The sequence below is a fragment of the Camelus bactrianus genome, chromosome 24 (genome assembly GCF_048773025.1).
Source record: "Camelus bactrianus isolate YW-2024 breed Bactrian camel chromosome 24, ASM4877302v1, whole genome shotgun sequence".
In the NCBI taxonomy this organism is placed as follows: domain Eukaryota; kingdom Metazoa; phylum Chordata; class Mammalia; order Artiodactyla; family Camelidae; genus Camelus; species Camelus bactrianus.
Genome location: NC_133562.1, coordinates 5,811,030 through 5,830,999, shown reverse-complemented (window position 1 = coordinate 5,830,999; position 19,970 = coordinate 5,811,030). Strand labels below are relative to the sequence as shown.

Here is a 19,970-nt window from a genome sequence, read left to right as displayed (position 1 = left end):
CCAAGAAACCGAGGCTCCGACGCAGCAGGCGTTGTTCTTCTAGCAGTTTATGGACGCCGACATTAAGAATAAGTCTCCAGTTCTACCTAGTAAAGTCAAAACAAAGCCCAAAATCGACCCAGGCAGGTCAAACAAGCACAGGAATTCTTACAGTCCTTGGGAACCGCGGGGGTGATGGACGGAGGGCAAGGCCACCACGGCCACGTGCCTCTGACAAATCCCTTCCAACTTCGCTGTCTTCACCTAGAAAATGGGGCTATTATCTCCAAATTGCAGGGAAGCTGTATGACTCTTGAGAGAGAATTTATGTAAAGCATAATGCCTCGCTTGCCCAAAGGTGCAATCATGTAACTGTAATGATAATGACAAGGTTTTACAAACATTAAACACCTCTTACAAACCCTCAGTGTCCCTAAAAAGTAGGTGTCAGCACCACTTCAAAGACCAAGAGTCTCAGTGGACAGAGACATTAGACCCCCAAGTTACAAAATTTTACTTTTTAAATGTTACTTAGGCAAGTTTTTTTAAACTGGTTGAGCCAGTTAGAAAACCCTACAATAAAAGATCAATTCTCTCTTATAAAGCACCCTAAAGAAAACAAAAAACTGTATTCCCTGTGGGTCTCCCATAAACCTAAGCATTCCTCAACTTACGCGGTTCAGAAAAAAGACACATCACACTACCCAAAGGTTACAGATTTACAGACCCAGCTGTTGGGGAAAGTCCCACACCACATCACGCAGGACCAATTCACACGAGTTCTTAATTCACATTAACCATCTGATAGTTCTGCTGTCTCACAGCTGATAACAATACAAGATCACACAATAAAATTCACAGACGACTTTATTGAATAGATTTTAGCTTTGAAGAGCTATTCGCAGTCTGGACACCTCTCTTTTAGACTGAATGAAACACCACGTCTCTGGTACAGCTGGACACACCTCTCTTGCCAGAAGCAGTAAATGTCACATAATGAACTGAACAGATGAGAAGCATCCTGGCCACTGTACGACTCCACTGTGTACTCAGGGGCAGACAAAACTCTGTTAGGTAGATTTCAACTCCAGATTAACCAGTGAAATTTTTTGTTTATAATTATGATAATTTTCTATTAAGAAGAGAACACCTTACAATGGGTTTAAAAACAGACAGGACAACAAGTATCCCTTCCACTGTATTGCAGAAATAGGTAAATGCAGAAATCCAGTCACCAAAGAAGCTACTTGGTACCAAATGCCTCTCTTCTTGCAGTAAAGTCACTAGTTCCAGCTTTAGAGTTTCTGAAGGACGCATTTCCCATCCTTAGCTTCTCCTCTTCGTCACATAATTACTTATTATTACCAAAACCAAATAATTTTTAAACCTAGAAACTGGAATCTCTTCTCTTTGAAATATGTCTTTAATCATTGTTTCTTAAAACCTTCCAAATCCCGTTCCTTTACACTCTCTATAATGTTACTTAAAACATGTAACAGTCAAATTAAAAAGTGACCAAAAACGGTAAAAATCAAAGCAATGGGAGAAAGTACAACAGACCTTCAGAGCTCCCCAAATACAGGTCTCCACGGCTGCCCCAGCTCGCTCACCTGCTCAGAGTTCTTTCTGCTGTTAACCAGGACGGTCTGTCCCCTCCTCTCCTTTCCCTTCACAGCCACTCTTAAACCTACAGATCTGTCCCCATGGCCATTCATTCCCATGCTCCCTCCTCCCCTCCTCAAATCGTCCTTTCCCTAGTGGAATCCGACAAACCTCTGAGGCTGCCTACTTACTCCACCCAACACTCCATCTCTCCCTGCTCCTCCCCTCAGTTCAACACTTACAGAGAGCAAAGGGGGCCAAGTGGCCACAGGGAATGTCTGATAATTAAGGAGACAATCATTATTTCTTCTACTACACAATTAAGGGAATTGGTACAAAAATAAATAAAGATATGAAATAAAGGCAACAGACTCAGCTGCTGTTCATACAATTACAGAAGTAAAGACTTACTTAACTGTTCAAATGTGCCAGGAAGTCAGATAAAGGTAAGCCACCAGCTACCTGGACATTACCAGGAGTGCTTCTCTGCGAGCCGATGTTTCTCCTCCAAAGAAATAGAAAAGCCTAACTTGGGTAGTTCATGTTGAAAATGGATGACACTGCAGACAGACACACACACCACACAGACATATACACCACATGATAAAGTTCCAAATTCAAAGATTACAAAAAGAGGCAGCACATTCCACATGGATTTTTAAAGACCATTTTCTTGCTGCCCCCCTACATTATGTAGTCTCTCAAATAATACATTTGACCTAAATAAGCTAAAAATAACTTTAAGCCTCGCACTGCTAACAATCATATAAACCCCTTGCCTTTAGGCCACACCCATCTTGTCTGGGCGTGAGGTGAGGGCAGGAGATGGAACTGAGGCTGGAACCTCGGGGTCACGGTGCACAAGGTGAATGAATTCTGGCTCCTTTCTTTGTAACAACTTTAAAACCAATCTAAATTGACAAACAGGATCACTGGAACTTAGCATTCAAAGCCTTTAGAGGAGAAAGATTCTAAACTATTGTCAGTGAATCAAATAAGAAAAAAAACATAAAGTTTATCACATTCTAATCCCCAAAGTCTCACTAGGGGCTTTATCTGGCACTGCAGCACCCTTTATCTCCTAACGGGTCTTTTTCCTTATCCTTCCCTCTTGATAGGATGGAAACTTCGAACAGAACCCTCCAGTCCCAGAGTTCCAGAGCAGGATAGGTGTCTGGTCAGGGTGGCCAAGGGGGACCTGGCAGAGGCTGCCATGGGCTCTTGGAGGTACCCAGTGGCTTTGTCTGACCCCCCACCAGGGTGACTTCCGCTCCACACGTGTCTTGAAGAGTATGGGGCCACACACACAGTGTTTAGTGGTAGTAACACCATGTTACTGAAACTGAAAATCAAGCCCATGGCAGGGATGGTGGAGTCCAAAAATTGTGGCTACCAGCCAGCAAAGCCACCAAGACAAGTTCTTATTCAAATGTCTTATTTCCAAGATACAGCCAGTTCCAGCCTGTAATAAGTTCTCAAGGTTTTAATACGACATAATTTATATAGGGTTCTGCCAACTGATGGCTCCACATATCAACCTGTGAGCTGTTTCACCACAAAGGCAAGTGACAGGTCTGAGGACTCTGGGGCTCAGTCAGATGTATAACAATTTACAAATGAAGGGGATAAAACAGAGCAAAACAGGCTTTCAAAATAAAGGTCCTCGATCACTGCCGAGCAGGTGATGGGCAACTCAGCGTGCACACAGGTACACATGCTGACAGCCGCTGGGGGCCAGGCCAAAAGGAAAGGGTTTTAAAGGCGGGCAGACTTAAGACAGACTTAAACACTTCCTGGCTTACGTTGCTAAGCACCCACGGGAGGCAGCTGAACCCACCTCCTAAGGAGACAGAGCTTCCAGCCCCGTGTTACCGCGTGGCTACGTGTGAGGAAATACGTATTCAAATAAGCGTACCCGGAGGAAACAGCTGTTGACACAGAGAACCGAGCTGTATTTAAACTAAAAATTAATATTTCAACTAAACATTGCAAAATGTTCACTGTAATGCTCGTCAGCTTAACTGTACCTTTAACCACTTCTAGCAAGCAGCACTGCCAGGATTATTCATCCAAAGCTCACAATTCAGGAGAGCTGAGTAAACTCATTCAGGAAGAACCCGTGGCTCTCGGGTCACTGCCGAGGATCCCCCCGCCGGCGGCTTCCTACCCTCACGGCACAGACGTGGCTCTGCGCTGGGTGCCAGCCTCCACCGCAATCTGGCCTTCACAGGCTCAGTCCAGTGCAGGAGACAGTTCAGTCGGTAACCCAAACCCCAGCACACAGGGTGAGGAGCACCTCCACTGCTACAAGAATGCAGCAATAAAGGACACAGAGCCCCAGCTGACCCTGTTACTTGCTTAACAGTGGCTTTTACTGCAGTGTGAGAGGGCTTTCCAACACTCCCATTTCCAAGCATACAGCTTCTCCGTTGGTTCTCAACCATGCCATCAAATATTAAAACAGCACCTACTGTCTCCTTTCTAGCATCCTGTGGCCACCACCACCACCATCTGGGCCTGGAGATACTTCGGCTGATAAGCCCCAGCCACTGCCCACTTGACTGGAGGGAAGCGGCCACCTACATGGTCCAAACCTGCATCACACGTAGCCTTGGGCCTGCTTTTCACACTCTGGCCAAGTGTGGCCTGAGGTTGACTGCTCCTCAGGCAGAGAGGATGCTGCACTGGGGGGCCAGATGCAGTGGGCCAATCTCGAGAACCCACCCCTTGATGCTCCCACCTCAGCTTCACGTGTAGAGCTTTTCATTCCGAAGCCAGAGGACAATCCCAATCAGACCATCAACATATAAGCCATTATGGGCCACTAAATAATTCGTAAATATGTCAAAACGTATTTCGAAACTGACTTTGTATCGTCTAGTCAGGCCACGTTTTAGTAAACAGTAACTTACCGAGCATCTCTACTGGGCAAAGAACTTCAACAGGGCTGGCTTGACACCAAGGCAAAAGACTGTTTTTCAATTAGGGAGAGAGAGAAAAAAAAAAAAAAGATTTGGAAAAACAATCCCCAAATGTGCATTCTGAATTAGCCTAGCGATTTAAGTAATCCTTCAGAGCATTTCCAAATATGCAGAGTTCCAGCACTTTCTGAAGGGAAGGGTGGTTTTTCTGGTCCTGTTTCTCATCAGTATGCCTTCAAAACGACATCCCCAGTTTTCAATGAGAACAGTCTCAATGCGTCCGGGAGAAGGGAGAAATAATGATGCGCCGGGGTGAGAAGTTGAGAGAGAAGCCATTCCCATCAACCGGATCGTCAGGTGTTCGCTATAGATTTAAGATTTGCGGAGGGGAGGGGGTTTGAGGGAAGAAAACTACTCACACTCAGGATCCGGTCTACAACCCGGTGGCGCAGACGCCGGGCAAACGAACGGCCGCAGAGGAATAACAGCAACTTCCCGGCCCCGCTTCCCCGCGGATCACGTGCCGGGCCCCCTCCCCCAGGCCCGGGGGCGAGATGGAGACGCGGCCTCCGGCGGCGCTTTCCTCGCCGAGCGGCTCGGGCCGCAGCTCCAGCCTCCGCGCCACAGACCCGGGGGAGGGGGTCCTAAGTGACCATCAGCTCGAGCGGCGGCGGCGGGGCCGCCGAATTCTTTAGAGAGCCTCCCGCCCGCCCCGCGAGCCGTCCATCTCCACGACGCCGGCGGCGCGGCCAGGGGGCTCGGCCAGCCCGCCACAGGGTCCCGGCCTCCTGCCCGGCGGCCCGGCGCCCGCGCGGAGCCGCCGACCCCGCCGACCCCGCCGACACCGCCGTCCCAGGGCGCAGACGCACGCACGCCCGCCACGGAGACCCTCCCGCGAACCCCGGCCCGGCGCCCGCTTACCTGCGGCGGCTCGGCTCCCGGCCCGCGCCGGCGCCCGCGGGAGGCGGAGGGCAGGGGGCAGCCGGGCTGCGACGGCGAGGACCGGCCGGGCTGGGCGCGCTCGCGGGCGGCCGAGGGGGCGGGGCCGGCCGGGGGCGCGCGCGGGGCCCGGGCGCCCGCCGCCGCCGCTGCCTCGGGAGCCGCCGGGGCCGCAGCCGAGCCGGGCGGCCCTCATGAATGGGTTCGGCGGCGGCGGCAGCGGCCGAGCGGCGGGCGGGCGGCGCGCAGGCCCCTCCCCGGCCACGTGACGCCGCGCTCCGCCGCCCCCTCCCGGCCGCGCGGCGCCCGCCCGTCTCCCTCCCCGGCCCGCGGCGCGGACGCGCTGCCCATCTCCCGCGCTGCCCGGGCCCCTCGCGTGCTGGGGGCAACCCGAACGTTACTTTTCTAAAATAAAGTTTCTTCTGGTCCCCATGGCAACCCTGCGGCGCGTCTTACGGAGCTTAGAGCCCAACTGCCGAAAAGGAAAAACATTAGAGTGCAAAAAAGGTACAGGGCAGGAATGTTTTATAACCCACTTTTGAGCACCAGTAGCCCGTCTGCTTGATTAGTTTTCCTCCCCGCCCCCTCCCCAAATCCTATTACACACCTCCTTTTTAAAACAGACGTTTTAAGGAAATGGATTGCCCGTGCTGTATGGTACTGTTGCACACTGGTTTTTTTTTCTCTCCTGCCTATGGCGTTATTGAAAGTCATGTATGGAAGTGCATGTGCTAGGTGCAAATGCCATTAATTTCTCAGTATGCATCCTGTGAATGATAACTGATACAGCTTTGAGGATACTGAAAGCAAGGCATTTCTATAAAGCTCCTGGGTGACGAGCCCAGCCATAGCACAGTTTCTTCCCGCAAACGGAGCGTGGTGTGACTGGGCTGTGTGGGGACCAGGGAACCCTGTAAGAGGGGCCCCCTGGGCTGGTTCTACAGAAGGAACCGGGAAACCACTTCCTCATCCAAGTTCCTTCTGCCTTTCTCTAGCATTCAGCCAACCTTTACCTCATTCTTAACCAAGGCCCTGCAGACATAGGTGGTGTCCTTCGCCTAAGGGCTCTAGAATTTTCTCTAGTGCTTTTCACATGGCTTCACAAGCGAAATAAAAATTTAAAAAGACAAGGACTGGATTTCCCCCTCCATATTTCAAAACATTTTACTCTGCTATGGAGAAGTGGAACTGAAGCGAGAAAAATAGCTAGGTCCTCAGTTTCTACGTCAATGGAATGGAAACAGGAACGCCTTTCTCAGGGATAGTCTTGAGAACGGCACATGATTACATGTAAGGTGCCTCATTTACTTTAGCATCTGGAACCCGGAGTGTGCTGTTACGGGTTTGCTTTTTTTTTTTTTTTTTTTCGTTTTTCCCACCTGGATGTTTTCTGTTTCTTTCAGGCTATTTTCACTACCTGCCTTTAGGAAATATTCTGCCAAGCTTCTTTCTTTCCTTTCATCATTCAGGAAGCCCTGGACATATCTCCCTTCCTCCAAACCACCTGAGATTTGATCCCTCACGTTTCAACAATTTCCTCATTCTCTGGTGTCTACCTACTTTACGCCACCGCCTAAGCAAAAGAGACTCGTGAAATATTTGTTGCATGATATCCCTTCACTTCCTGCCCCTGACACCTGCGAGGTGCGGGGGGCGGGGGGCGAATTGCCACCTAGTCCACCAGCACGTGGGAGGGAGCTCTTCCTTCGCTTGTCCTGACCCCACCTCCTCCAGCTCCACGGAGGAACCCCTCTCAGCCAGTTGTCCCCCATCCCCAGCTCGGAGTCCACCCCTTAGTGTTAGCAGGCTCAGGCTTTTCCCCACACTTAACAGGAAGGGGCACAGGGAAAGAGGAGTAGGCTTACAGTCTTGCTACTTCGCCTCCCCCACCCCTGATACTCTTCAGGCTAAAGTCCCCAACAACCTTCTGGTTGCCAAATTCAGCGGACACCTTTCGGGTCCTCTCTCATCATCTCTGTAGGTCAAGATGCTATTGACCTGGACTTTCTTCTTGAAACCCCCTTCTCCTCTCATCAGCCAGGACTCTGAGGGCCACGTGCCTATGTTCAGAGGCTTCAGACACCTCCACCAGCACGGCCCTCAGTGATGTCAGCTTCAGGGCCAGGTGCTGGTTTCTTCAAACCTGCTCCTCCTGAATGTCCTATCTTGGCTAATTGCACCATCATCCATGTAAGTCATCTTGCCAGAAACCTAGGAGGGAGGCTTATTTCCTTCTACTCCCCTTCCTGACTCTAAACTGGAAGAGGGAAGGATTTTCCTGAACATAAGAATCTAGTCTCCCGAGCCTGGACTTGGAAGGGAGGTGGTCCTAAGCCCTCCCTTTGGCAGCTCCAAGGCGAGGAGGTTAAGCCTTAGAGAAGTAACTTTGTCGTTCCCTCTGCATCTCTTCTGTGAGAGCAAAGACTAGTTGGCATTTTCTGAGCCATCACTGCCTGCTCAGCTCCTCTAGTAAGTAATTCTAACTACAAACCTATGAGGTAGCTGCTATGGTTAATACCAATTTATGGATGAAGGAGCTGAGGCACAGAGAGGTAGTGACTTGCCTCGGGCCTCACAGCTCATAAGCAGAGATCCAACAAAGATGGGACCCCAAATGCAAAATCATAGAGTAAGGAAAAAAGTTGTTTTTAAGCTCAGACAGAAATCTCACTAAAATTGATCATAGATTGAGCCATAAAGCAAGTCTCAACAAATTCTGAAAATTTCGTGTCATACTCTCTGACCACAACACAATTAAGTCAAGAATCAATTTTTTTAAAAAGATAACTAGAAAAACCCACTTATTTGGAAACTTTTGGGTCAAAGAACAAATCATCATGGAAATATGACAATATTTAAATACTGCACATCAAATATTTGACACTACCTGTGGAAGCTTCAGAGAGAAAGCTAAACAAGTAGTTAAAGGGAAATTCATAGACTCAAAAGTTGATATTAGAAAATACTTTGAAATGTAAAGAGCAAAAAAGTTAGAAATAGAACAGCAAAATGAAGTTCAATAAAACGGAAGAAAGGAAATAAGAAAGATAAAATAAGAAAATAATGAAACTGAAAACAAACATATAATAAAAAGGACCAACTAAGCCAAATACCAGATTTGTGAAAGACTAATAAATTCTACAAACCTCTGGTAAAAAACTGATCGAGGGAAAAAGGAAAGGTACAAGCAATGTGAGGAATAAACCAAAAGCAATAATCACACATGATGCCGAAATTACAAGGATAAGCTTGTGAAGATTTTTTTTGCCAATTAATTGGAAAACTTAGATGAAGTGGGAAAATTCCAAGAAATATGTTAATGAAACTGAAATAGAAAACCGGAATACTCATGCCATTCAAGAATTTGAAACTGTTGTTAAATATTTTATGCAAAGACAAATCCAGGCTGAAACAGTTTTACTAGTGACTTCTACCAAACATTCAAGGAATAAATAATTCTCACCTCCCACAAGCTATTTTAGAATATGGAGCAAAAGGGAGTATTCCTCAAATAATTTTATGAGGCTGGCATAACCTTATACCAAAACCTGACCAGGAGGGTGTGAGAAATAAATAGTTCAGGTCACTCTCACACATAAGTTCAGACACAAAAGTTACAGGCAAACTTCACTGATTCGAATCCAGCAAGATAGTCATAACCAAATTGGTTTACCCAAGAATACATGGTTGGTTTCAAATCAGAAAATCAGTTAATATAATTCACCATGTTAAAAGATTAAAGAAAAAAAATCAAATGATAATCTCAGTAGATTCAGAAAAAAGCCTTTTATAAAATTCAATATCCTCCCAGATGAAATTCATAGAAAACTAGGCATATTTTCCTTGATAAAAGGTATTTACACAAACCTACAGCAAACCTCATACACAACCATTCCTTTTAAAATGGGGAACATACGTGTGTTAACATCTCCATTTCTATTCAGTATTGTACCAAAGGTCCAAAATAGTGGAGTCAGGCAAGAAAAAGAAATAAAATATTTAAATGGGAATGGAAGAAATCACAATAACAGGATAGCATGTGTAGGGAATTCAGAAGAATTATGTACGTAGTCTTTTGAGATGAGGGTGAGAGTTAGGCAGTGTTGCTGGGTACAAAGGTCAACATACAAAAATCATCAGTATTCATATATACAAACAGTAAACAGAAGTGAAACTTTCTGAAAGATGCCTTGCAATGGTTACTACTATTACCTCATACTTGTTAACCTATCATATTTCCATACAACTGCCCATTTTATCAAACTCAGCATTAAAATACACAGTCTGTTTCTTCGGATCTTCATTTCCTTACCAAGGCTCCTGTGCCTTGTAAAATTTCTATTAAGTAAATGTGGATGCTTCTCTCCTATTTGTGACTTTAATCTTCAGACCCAGCCAGGGATCCTAACAGGGTCGAGGAAAACTTTTCCCTCCCCCACAGTAGCAAAGAGATATTTAGGAAATGAATCTAATAAAATATGTGCAAGACTTTTACAAAGAGAATTAGAAAATTTCATGGCAAGGCTGCAAAGGAGACCTAATTGGAGAAATATGATATTCATCGATAGAAAAGACCCAATCTCATAAAAATATTAATTCTCCACAAATGGATCTATAGAGTCAATTCATTTCCATTCGAAATCCCAATAGAGGTTTCTTCTTCAAGAGACTCTTGGAGAACAGAGAGGGAGGAACTGCTGTCCCATGTACCAAGCCTGCAGTAATCAGGAAGGGCGCTGTGGTACAGGGACAAACAGACCAATCGGACAAAATGCAAGCCCAGAGACACCCCTGCGCACACAGACACTTAGTGTACGGTAGTTCAGACCAGATGGTAGTTCAGATAGCGGGGGGTGAAGATGAACTTCTCTGTAAATGAGGACACACTTAATTATCCACTTAGCAAACAATAAAAATTTGGACCCCACTCTACACACATCACCAAATCAGCGTTAGCTGAAATAAAGACGCACGTAAGAATCATACCAAGGACACCTTTCTTTTTCACATTTTACCATCTCTGAAATTGTGATTTTTCTTACAATCAGTGGCAACTTAGCTTCAATGATATATGATGTAAAACTTTAAGGAGACAATATAGGAGAATATGGTAACAAATTCTGGGTAAGGAAGTATTTCTTAAACAAGAATATATTCACAACACAGACAATCAACCAAATATTTGAATCCAAGAGATATAAAGGGTTCATATAAATCAATAAGTAAAAATTCAGGAATCGCTAGAAAAATAAGCAAAAAAAAAAAAATGAAGAGGAATTTCACAGAAGAACAAGTGTAAATAGTTCATACACTTAGGAAAAGATACTAGTTTCACTGGTCATCAGGGAAATGTAAGTTAAAATCACGATGACAGACCACCACACACATCAGAGTGGCTAACACTGAAAAAGTTGTTCAATCCAAGTGTGGATGTGAAGTGACCAACCTGAACTCAGACACACTGCAGGGTGGAATTCAAATGCGTAGCAACTTTACAAAACAGGTTGGTATTACCTAGAAAGTTAAATGAATGTGCACAGACACGAAGAACCAGCAGTTCCACCCCAGGTATGCAACCTCGAAACACCCTTGCACAAGTGCACTCAGAGACTCACACAAGAATCAATGGCAGCATCGCTTATAATTGCAAAGAGCGAGAAAGAGCCCAAAGGTTCTGACCGCAGGTGGCCTGGGTCGTTAAGTGGTGGTATACTCACACAACGCGATGCCACACCACGACATCGACACGGATGAATCTCAAAAACAAACTGTTGAGCAAAGAAGCAACAAAAGATTAAAGTATGATTCTATTTGTTCTATTTCATGAACAGGCAACTCTAAATGGTACATTGTTTAAGGATAAAAGCATAGGCAATAAACGATAGAGAAAAACAATGAATCGAGTAACAGAGATTTCCGGATAGACTTGAGTTTGATGGAGGGACAGGTGCAATCTGAGAGGGTGAGGTACCATGTCCTGGCTCAGGCATTGGGTACATGGGTGTCTGTGTGTATCTTTCTTTCACAAGAAAAATGAAATGAAGGACAAATGAAAATGAATTAATAAATGAATACATCTCTATTTTTTAAACGTTATTGTGTGGCTACAAGCTTTGTAAGTTTTCCTTCAGCACTTGTAAGACAAACTTAGTGTGTCTGACCACCTTCCTAACAAGCTGCGAGGAATGGTTTCTTTTCAACACTGTGTCATGCGGTGTGTTTGGTAATAACCCTTCTGGATGATGAGGGAGAAAAGTTATGTCAACAGACCAGAAGTGCAGAAGGAAGCAAGGAAACACATCTAAGAAATCACTCACAATATTCCTATCTCCAAATCATTCCATTGATTTTGTTTGCATTCTTTTCAGCATCAGTTACAATTCTCAGTCCTGAGAACAAAGCCACCTAAAGATGACTTTCTTATTTTCACTGGTCATGTGCTGCCTGGGTCATAAAACCAGGGACCAAGGAAGCCCACGTGTCCCAACTGCTGCTGGAGCAGAAATCCCCTTGGGAAAGCTGGTGTCCTGTCTCTGCTGGACCCTTCTGGTGGGGGGCAGTTTGTGGTGTTGGGGGCACAGATTCCGTGATTAGGCAGTTGGAATAGTTGCCCTACTCAGTAGGCAGAGCTTTCTGAGGTCACTCAAGGTCATGTAGCAGACAGCATCTCTCTGAAAATCCTTTTGTTGGAGTACCCACCACCTTCCACATTCCACAGCCCGGCAGCTTAGAGAAAACGTGTTCTATGAATTCCGTGTGAGAAGGATTTGATTGTCAGCACTCAGATTTTTCTGCTTCCTTGTAATGCTAAGCTTTCATCAGTATATACTTTACACTATAACCCTACAAAAAATGTTAACAGTAACAGTAATATTAGAAGCTGGGGGATAGGGAGGGGGAAGATTTCAACTCTCCTAAGGGCTCTGCCCCAAGCCTGGTGGAAAAGTCACAGCAGTTCACGGAGACCAGCCTGGAAAACTTTCCACATGTGAACATTAACTTTGTTGTGCCTCCAGATTGCTTGTTTCAGCAGTTACTGTCTTTTTTTTTTTTTTTTTCCCCAGAAGAGCCACTAATTGGAATGTCTGGACAACCCCAAGTTGCTGAGTATGTCTGCTTTCCTTATACTTTCCCCAAAGGCTTGGACACCCACCCTCTGCTCTCCTCACTCTGGGGTGCTGGCTCTACCTGACCATCCTCGATACTGGATCCGCTCTTGACCTTCTCTCCCCTCCCCATTTCCTCCCTCCTGAAAGCTCTCCTAACGAAATTAATTTCTCCGTTTTTCCTCTTTCCTTTGTATTTCTCTAAATGGCTTACTAAGGTTAGATGGATTTCTTCCAACGTTAGAAAAATCAGGCAGAAGGTGTATGGCTTTGTAGATTATTTTCTTGTAAGAACTTGAGTTTTGGTGCTCAGACTAAGTAATAAGCCCCAGAATTTATGAAATAAATGCTCAGTAAGTTTAAAGTGCTATGTCATTAATTAATTAGTTCATCAGTAGAGCCTCACCCTGGGCCAGTTAGTTACTATGTACCTTCCACAAACCTGTATGAGGAAAGAGACTACTTTGAACCCAGGGATGGCCCGGTTTGTGAGCATTAACTTCTGGGTGGGGAAGAATGCAGTGCTGGTCTCAGAGAATCCAGGAAGAAAGACAAGGTGCAGTTGGCGTGGAACGAGGACTCTCAAATGTTTCACTATTGGAACATCTGCTGTTCCCAACCGGCCTCAACCTCAGGCAGGACATCTCACCCCAACTCCGTCCTCCCATGCAAAACACTTTCTGTTTTAGCCAGAAGGGAAAAGATAAAGGAAAGGCACAAACAGGGGCAGGGCAAGGAGGAAAATGATAAGAAAGAAGCCCAGGCCACTGCACACACTCAGAAAGCAGCTTTAATAACCGACGGTCCTCCAACAGAAACAAGAGCGGTTTGGGGCTGGAGGTGGGTTTGCCCTGGAGAAGTCTTCCGCAGAGCTGATGGTATCAACATCAAATAACAACCTTCCTATGCAGATTTCACATCAGCTGAAACTTTCTGGAATTTTCTCAGGATCCTGTGCCATAAGCCACAGCTCTCTGTGTCTATAGCCTGGAAGCTGGTACAGCCTGGGATGGGGGTCTTTGAAAGGATCCTATACGATACTGAAGGAAATTCACACTGGGAATGTGGAATTTACAACGGAAACAAACCCATAATCTGTTGTCCTGGTCTCAGATTCGAGTCTAAATTTAGGTCACAGTGTAGAGGAGCGTGAACAGGCCTGGAGAGTTTTCCTGCCAGGCTGACATCCCTTTACCTCTTCTATTTTAGCCTCAGAGAGGCAGTTTTATGTTGTTTTTGTTTCGGAGATAGAAGGGTTCTGGAAAGTCAGCCCCTTGGCTTCAGGGTCTTATCAAGTCACCTTTGAGCTGTGCTCAGGGAAACCTCCCATTAATGTTTGCTGAAACATCCTTCCATATCCCTCTTACAAGGATGTTTGGGAGTTTAATCAGCTTGGTTGCTCGGAACCAACTATCCCCCATTTTAAGGTCTCAATACGTGTCAGTGCTCTGGGCCTTTGAACGCCTGGGCTAGTTCTAAGAGAAAACCCAGCAACCTGGAGACATTCACAGCAGCAACGTTACCCCGTGGTCCCTTCTCCACTACAACAGTGAGACCCCAAGGGATGGTTTTGGTGACACACACCACTCCCTCTTACTGTTCCCCCTTCTTTCATCCATCCTCCGGTCCATCTGTTAACTAGACTCACCCGTCTGCCCTCTTCTGTCCTCCCAGCTTTGCTCAGGTTGCTCCCTCTTTCCGACCATCTTTCTGAAATGCTCTCCTGCTCCCTTAGTTCGACTCATTCTTCCAGGTCCTGTGCTGCCTCTCCAAGCGTCCTCTCCAGTCTCATCAACTGGATGTCATTTTTCCTGTCATTTTCTTGGCTGGCAAAGCAATCCACTAGTATCTCACAAAAGGCCCCCCGAGTTGTGGTTACTTAGATGTAAACCCAGTCTCTCTTTCCAGGTCATTTGGTAGTTGACTGCCTGAAACATGGCTAGTTTGTTATCTTTGTTTCAATAATATCTAACACTGTGTCTAACACATTGCAGAAAGAAGCTTAAAATAATGACATTTGCAGCAACATGGATGGATCTGGAGATGATCATTCTAAGTGAAGTAAGCCAGAAAGAGAAAGAAAAATACCATATGATATCACTCATATGTGGAATCTAAAAAGAAAAAAAAAGAAAGAAAGAAAAAGGAAAAAGAAGACACTAATGAACTTATCTACAAAACAGAAACAGACTCACATGGAAAACAAACCTATGGTTACTGGGTTGAGGGGGAAGGAGGTGGGGAAGGATAAATTGGGAGTTCAAGAATTGCTAATATTAACTACTACATATAAAATAGATAAAAGACCAAATTCCTTCTGTATAGCACAGGGAACTATATTCAATATCTTGTAGTAACCTATAATGAAAAAGAATATGAAAACATATATATGTATGTATATGTATGACTGAAACATGATGCTGTACACCAGAAACTGACATATTGTGACTGTAAAAAGAATTTAAAAATAATAAATATTTGACGCACAAATGCTAAATGTGGCCTTAAGTAGGAGCAAAGGTGGACCTACTCAGTGAGTGGGTTGTGGACATGAGGCTAACGTCCTGTGGGAAGACACCAGTGGTCTCCCCAGCTAGAACACAGAGCCCACCGTGTCTGCCTCCACCAATCTCCAACTTTGTTCCCCTCTCCTGCCCTCTGCATACCAGCCAAACTCATCTCCTCAGCACTGCTGGAAAACGGTGAGATCATTCTGGGTCTGCAGCTTTTATTATGACAGTCTTCCTTCCTGAAACACCCCATGTCACTGCTTCTAATTGTTAAGTCTTGCTGTCCCTACTAGGCTGTTTAAAGTCCTCTGCCCCCACCCACTCCAGGGAGCTTTCCTTGACCAGGTTCACCCTTGGAAGTGTACGCAGATGGCAAAGGGGGGCCCCAGAAGAAAACAACCACATATGGCTTTTGACAGAAGAGAAGTCATTTTAGTCCTAAGCCATTTTGTGATCTAAGCCTGGCCAGAGTGTTGCCCTTGAACAGGTGTCAGTAGTAATGATCTCAGGAGAACAAATGACTGTTAACAGGCAAGAGAAGTAACAGTAGCAAAGTAATAAATCAGTTGTAAAGACTCCTAGCTCTGTTTCAATGGTAAAGACTAGTCTGAAGCACTTTCTGGAAAGTTTTGCAGAATTTAAACCCCCCTCGAGTGCTCAAACCACCAGATCAGCTGGAACCCAAGGGATGACGATGCTGATTGACCTTTTCTGGCCCTCGTGACTTCACTTTGCCCCAATTCTAAGCTGAATTCTCCTCTGCTCAAGCCCCTTCATGAACGTGCACGTACCCTTAGCTCAAAACCTCCCCAATTTTGCTGCTGAGGGGATTCTGCTTTGGGAAAGATCCCCAGTGTTCTCTGTACTTGCTGCAAGGAATAAGTCCTTCTCCCATTCTTTGGCTCGACACCCACCAAGAGGCCAACCCAGTTTCCCTGTAACAGTAGCCGGCGTGCTATGGAGAAAGGGCAATAGACGGAGACTCGCCACCCCTCGGTCCTAGCTTCTGCTCAGCTACCAGCTGGGCAATTTGCTTCACCCCCCTTGACCTCTGACCCATCATCTATGAAATGAGTACTTGGAAGACACGGTCTCCAAAGGCCTTTCTGGTTAATACATTTTACAGTGCTAATCTCTCCACTCATGGAACGTCTAACACCTATATTGCTGCAGTCATTCAACTGCAGCAACCTGCGTTTTGCTTATCTTTTTATCTTATAACTCCCTCAAGGACCAAAAATGTGTCCTTTAGTTATTTGCAGCCCTGTCAGTTAAGGTAGATGTTTTCATAATCAATGTTTTTGGCAATAACGACAACAACAGTGGTTAGTGTCTATACCCTTTTTCCTGATGCTGCTTTGAGGAGGCTGCTGCTCTTCATGTGGAATCACGATGCGTCTTTATCACCAGTAAGCAGATCCAGGGGCTTTGATGGCATCACTGAGGAGCTCTCCTAGCCCTGGACTGTATGCCTTAAAACTGCTTGTTCTATGAGAAAAATACCCTCACTCTCCATTTATTCAAGCCACTGGCTTCCAGGTTTTCTGTTACTTGCAGCTGGTCACACATCTAACGCGTACACCCCTTCACCTGTTTGTTATAAGGGTAAATGAGATAATACTGGAAATCCCTTTGAATCTCCCAGCAGATGGATGCTGTTATTCTTAGTTTAAAGGGTGCCTCTGTTACCTCCTCCCTGCCCAACCCCCACTCTATAGGAGCTTAGCTTCATAACAGAGGAAATACAGGTGATAATCTTTTTTTTATTAACCTATGAATTTCTGAAGATACTCCACAGCCTTAGTCTGCTCTGGCTGCCATAAAATAGTACCATAAACTGTACTTAGAAGTATGTGGTTTATACATAAAAAAGAATAAAATAATGCCATTTGCAGCAACATGGATGTACCTGGAGATCGTCATTCTAAGTGAAGTAAGCCAGAAAGAGAAAGAAAAATATCGTATATCACTCATATGTGGAATCTTAAAAAAAAAAAAAAGGAAAAAAGGACACTATGAACTCATCTACAAAACAGAAACAGACTCGCAGCCATAGTAAACAATCTTATGGTTACCGGGGAAAGGGTGTGGGAAGGGATAAACTTGGCAGTTTGAGATTTACAAATATTAGCCACTTTATATAAAAATAGATTTTTAAAAAAGTGTCTGCTGTATAGCACAAGGAATTATGTTCAACATCTTGTAATAACCTTTAATGAGAAAGAATACGGAAACAAATATATGTATGTGTATGCATGACTGGAACATTGGGCTGTACACCAGATATAGACATATTGTAACTGACGGTACTTCAATTAAAAACAAGAAAGAAAGAAAGAAATAGAAGTATGTAGCTTATAAACAACAGAAATTTAATTCTTACGGTTCTAGAGGCTGGAAGTCGGAGATCAGGACGCCGGCATAGCTGGGTTCCCGCCAAGACCCGTCTCTGGGATGCAAGCGAGGGCTTGTCTCATCCTCACCTGGTGGAAAGAGCGCTCTGAGGTCTTGTTTGTAAGGGCACTGATCCCACCGCGAGAGCTCCACCCTGGTGACGGAATCACCTCCCAGAGGCCCCGCCTCCCACTGCCATCACCATGGAAGATAGAGCTTTAACGTATGAATTTTGAGGGGACAAATATTCAGTCCACGCGGCTGCCATACATCAAAAATGCCATCACACACATCTTTCTAGAAAGGGAGAGAACATTGAGCCTAGACCTTGGCCTCCACCTACCTCCATCCTTCCCCCCTCCCGCTGCCAGACAAACCCAGGTCCCACAAAAAGCCATCCCAGGGCCTTACTTCACTCCTGCACTCAGAGAATCTTGCCCCAAGTCACACCTGAAGGCCCTTCCCCAGCGTTTCAGGCACTGATTCTCTCAGTCTTCCAGCCTCAGCTCAAAGGCTCCCCCTCCGAGCAGCCTTCCCTGATGACCTTGCTTCCCGCGGACTCTCCCGCTCACTCTCCTGCTTGTCTCCCGTACTTGTCTGTGGTTTTGCTTGTCATTTCTCTCCCCGGCTGGGCTGTACACAATCAAGGGTGTACACCTGAGCAGGACCTGGTCTATTTTGCTTATCCCTGTGCCCCCCACAGATAGCACCGTGCCTGGCACTTAGTAGGTGCTTATAACGGACTGAGTGGAGGGTCTTTCTCTCTCTCCCACGTAAGGGCACCACAAGCAGATGGAAGAGGGTTCTCACCAGAACCAGATCATGCTGGCACGCTGATCTTGGACTTCTAGCTTCCAGAATCGTGAGAAATACATTTCTATCGTTTAAGCCACCCAGTCTATGATACACTGTTACAGAAGCCTGAAAAAAGACAATGCTCAGTATTTGTTAACTCAGTAAAAAACTTCTAAAAGTTCCATGCATTTTTAGTTCTAGGCTAAATTCTATGCTGATAATGAAATAGGATTAGAACAGAGGCTTATGGCTCAGATGTCAGAGGATGCTTTGTTTTATAAAAAGATTCCAAGACAGATTTTTAAAAGAATTAAGATTCACTAAAAAAAAATTCCTTTCACGTTCAAGTTTTCAGGAGCATGGCAACAATGTTACATGAAGCGAAGTACGTCTGTATCTCTCCCACACATGCAGTAATTAATTTGTAAAGATTGCTTAAGACTCTTACATCTTCCCAATTTAGTGCACTTCTAATTAAATGTTTTCCTGTTTCATTTTATTGGGAAAAGCCTTTAAACGGTTGGGCAGATCAATGAACAGCAGTGATATTTCTTTTAAACTTAGCATCATAAATCACATTGGCTTTAGAGAGCCACATGGGCAGTGGGGGTGGATTTGGTCTGTTTGTATCTAGTGGCTATGATTTGCTCTTTGCAAAAAGCTCAGCAGTTGATGAAAATGGGAAGGAACACACGAAGCAGAGAAGTATCTGTGTATGGATGTATGTGTTCTGATCGTAGGGTTTGTGTGCAAATGTATGTTAAAAGATAGAGTTGGAGTATTCAGCCTTGGATTTCATATTTTAGGAGAGTTGGGTTGAAACATTTGGAGGGAATTGAAATAGTAGTTACAGGAGTCATGGGAAATTTTCAATCCATGTTTTGGGGGGTAAGCAATACATCTATTTAAGAAAAAATATGGGGGCTGAATTTATCAAAGCCTCTTAAAGGAGAATAAAGAATATGGAATAACTGAGTAGGAAATATACAATTTACTTAACACTTTCAAAGGTGGTAATTATTAAATCAATTCCCAATTAAATAAAAGGGAAGATTGAGGAAGAAAGATTTCCTAAATGCCCAGAAACTGTAATTTGGACACATGATAGAAAATTTATTTTACTTTCCTAACTGTATAAAGAATAAAGTTTATAATGATATATAGTATAGAAATGTCTAGGAGTTCAACTAAACCATTCTAAAAACATTTACAATGGGATGAACATTTTGGAGCTAAAGATTTTATCATTTAGTATATAATAGAAATATTTATATGGATATCCCCAGTTAATTTTCATGCATTGATTAATCCTTCCATCTCTCCTGTGAGGTCAGTGGGTTCATTTGCCTCTCCTGTGTGCTGATGCAGACACTAAAAACTAACTGGGCAGGTTGTGTGACTTGCCCAGAGATAGTCAGTGAATCTCGGCGGAGCTGGTTGGAAACAGGGCCTTAAGCCCCTGATTCACGGTGTTGCCATTCAGGCTTGCGAAACTTCTTCCTGTTTACATTTTCAGTTTAACCAACACGTACTGTACACCTGGGAAGGTTCCAAACACGGTGCAAGGCAGAGAGAAATAGGCATGGTCTCTTCCTGGTTTTCTCCACCAAGACTCAGACAGAGGGATCTTCCCTGAACAGAGGGAAGGGGTTTGGACACTGGGTGGCCACCAGGTGACCAATGCCTACTGCAGGGCCCAAACTTTAAGCAGAAGTTATAAAGGG

The 19,970-nt window shown here is 44.9% G+C and overlaps 1 protein-coding gene across 3 annotated transcripts in view; it reads right to left on the bottom strand.

The window, feature by feature from the left end:
• Positions 1 to 17,578, bottom strand: part of LPIN2 (lipin 2) — an 83,184-nt gene extending 65,606 nt beyond the window's left edge. Inside the window, exon 1 of one of the 3 annotated variants that reach the window (XM_074352508.1) lies at positions 17,441 to 17,578. The gene's annotated coding sequence lies outside the window, so the exon portion shown is untranslated. Of the gene's footprint in view, positions 1 to 4,493; positions 4,554 to 5,423; positions 5,577 to 17,440 lie in introns of those variants that run through there. The other 2 variants (XM_074352510.1, XM_074352509.1) reach the window with 2 other exon arrangements.
• Between the last annotated feature and the right edge of the window lie 2,392 nt (positions 17,579 to 19,970).